Genomic DNA, 3,130 nt, shown 5'->3' with positions numbered 1-3,130 from the left:
TTTGTATCAATAATTGTTGTCATTGCAGCGTTATATATAAAATTGTTATCCTGAACTCTATACAGTGGTGACTCAACTATTGTTGTCGTTTATAAAGTTTTATCTACCATTGCTGACATTGTTACGTGTACAGTGTTGTATATACCATTGCTGCCATTGTTACGTGTACAGTGTTGTATCTACCATTGCTGCCATTGTAACGTTGACAGTGTTGTATCTACCATTGCTGACATTGCTACGTGTACAGTGTTGTATCTACCATTGCTGCCAATGTTACGTTGACAGTGTTGTTTCTACCATTGCTGCCAATGTTACGTTGACAGTGTTGTATCTACCATTGCTGCCAATGTTACGTTGACAGTGGTGTATCTACCATTGCTGCCAATGTAACGTTGACAGTGGTGTATCTACTATTGCTGTCAATGTAACGTTGACAGTGGTGTATCTACCATTGCTGCCAATATTACGTTGACAGTGGTGTATCTACCATTGCTGCCAATGTAACGTTGACAGTGGTGTATCCACCATTGCTGCCAATGTAACGTTGACAGTGGTGTATCCACCATTGCTGCCAATGTAACGTTGACAGTGTTGTATCTACCATTGCTGCCATTGTAACGTTGACCGTGTTGTATCTACCATTGCTGTCATTGTAAAGCTGACAGTGTTGTATCTACCATTGCTGCCATTGTAAAGCTGACAGTGTTGTATCTACCATTGCTGTCATTGTAAAGCTGACAGTGTTGTATCTACCATTGCTGCCATTGTAACGTTGACAGTGTTGTATCTACCATTGCTGCCATTGTAACGTTGACAGTGTTGTATTCGCCATTGCTGCCATTGTAACGTTGACAGTGTTGTATCTACTATTGCTGCCACTGTAACGTTGACAGTGTTGTTTCTACCATTGCTGCCATTGTAACGTTGGCAGTGGTGTATCTACCATTCCTGCCAATGTTACGTTGGCAGTGTTGTATCTACCATTGCTGCCAATGTAACGTTGACACTATTGTATCTACCATTACCGTCATTATAACATTGATAGTGTTTTATCTACCATTGCTGCCAATGTTACGTTGACAGTGTTGTTTCTACCAATGCTGCCAATGTAACGTTGACAGTGTTGTATTCTCCATTACTGCCAATGTTACGTTGACAGTGGTGTATCTACTATTGCTGTCATTGTAACGTTGACAGTGGTGTATCAACCTTTGCTGCCAATGTTACGTTTACAGTGTTGTATCTACCATTGCTGCCAATGTTACGTTGACAATGTTGTATCTACCATTACTGCCAATGTAACGTTGACAGTGTTGTCTCTACTATTGCTGCCATTGTAACGTTGACAGTGTTGTATCTACCATTGCTGCCAATGTTACGTTGACAGTGTTGTATCTACTATTGCTCTCAATGTTACTTTGACAGTGTTGTATCTACCATTACTGCCATTGTAACGTTGACAGTGTTGTATCTACTATTGCTGTCATTGTAACGTTGACAGTGTTGTATCTACCATTGCTGCCAATGTTACGTTGACAGTGTTGTTTCTACTATTGCTCTCAATGTTACGTTGACAGTGTTGTATCTACCATTGCTGCCAATGTTACGTTGACAGTGTTGTATCTACCATTGCTGTCATTGAAACGTTGACAGTGTTGTATCTACCATTGCTGCCAACGTTACGTTAACGGTGGTGTATCTACCATTGCTGCCAATGTAACGTTGATAGTGTTGTTTCTACCATTGCTGCCAATGTAACGTTGACAGTGTTGTATCTACCATTGCTGCCAACATTACGTTGGCAGTGGTGTATCTACCATTGCTGCCAATGTAACGTTGACAGTGTTGTTTCTACCATTGCTGCCATTGTAACGTTGACAGTGTTGTATCTACCATTGCTGCCAATGTAAAGCTGACAGTGTTGTATCTACCATTGCTGCCAATGTTACGTTGACAGTGTTGTATCTACCATTGCTGCCAATGTTACGTTGACAGTGTTGTATCTACCATTGCTGCCAATGTTACGTTAACAGTGTTGTATCTACTATTCCTGCCAATGTTACGTTGACAGTGTTGTATCCACTATTCCTGCCAATGTAACGTTGACAGTGGTGTATCTACCATTGCTGCCAATGTTACGTTGACAGTGTTGTTTCTACCATTGCTGCCAATGTTACGTTGACAGTGTTGTATCTACCATTGCTGCCAATGTTACGTTGACAGTGGTGTATCTACCATTGCTGCCAATGCTACGTTGACAGTGTTGTATCTACCATTGCTGCCATTGTAAAGCTGACAGTGTTGTATCTACCATTGCTGCCATTGTAACATTGACAGTGTTGTATCTACCATTGCTGCCATTGTAACGTTGACAGTGTTGTATCTACCATTGCTGCCATTGTAACGTTGACAGTGGTGTATCTACCATTGCTGCCATTGTAACGTTGACAGTGTTGTATCTACTATTGCTGTCATTGTAACTTTGACAGTGTTGAATCTACCATTGCTGTCATTGTAACGTTGACAGTGGTGTATCTACCATTGCTGCCTATTTTACGTTGACAGTGGTGTACCTACTATTGCTGCCAATGTAATGTTGTTTCTATCATTGCTGTCATTGTTATGTTGTATCTATTATTGCTGCCCTTGTAATGTCGTATCTACCATTGTTGCCATAGTAGCGTTGACGGTTTTGTATACACCATGGGCGCGCTTGTAATGTCGTATCTACCATTGTTGCCATAGTAGCGTTGACAGTTTTGTATACACCATGGGCGCGCTTGTAATGTCGTATCTACCATTGTTGCCATAGTAGCGTTGACAGTTTTGTATACACCATGGGCGCGCTTGTAATGTCGTATCTACCATTGTTGCCATAGTAGCGTTGACAGTTTTGTATCTACCATGGGCGCGCTTGTAATGTTGTATCTACCATTGTTGTCATTGTTTAAGCAATGAATTGCTGGATCTCGCAATTTATTAATTTTCTTTTATGCTTTTCGATGAAATATGGGGTTTTATCAGTGAAATAACAACAGTGAAAATATCAATTTGATATTTTCACTGCAATATAAGGAGTGAAAATATCAACTTTCAGAACTGATTTTAAAATCCTTTGTCGTAACTTCCC

The sequence above is a fragment of the Mya arenaria genome, chromosome 3 (assembly GCF_026914265.1).
Source record: "Mya arenaria isolate MELC-2E11 chromosome 3, ASM2691426v1".
NCBI classification, from domain to species: domain Eukaryota; kingdom Metazoa; phylum Mollusca; class Bivalvia; order Myida; family Myidae; genus Mya; species Mya arenaria.
Note: the sequence above shows the minus strand (reverse complement) of the source record.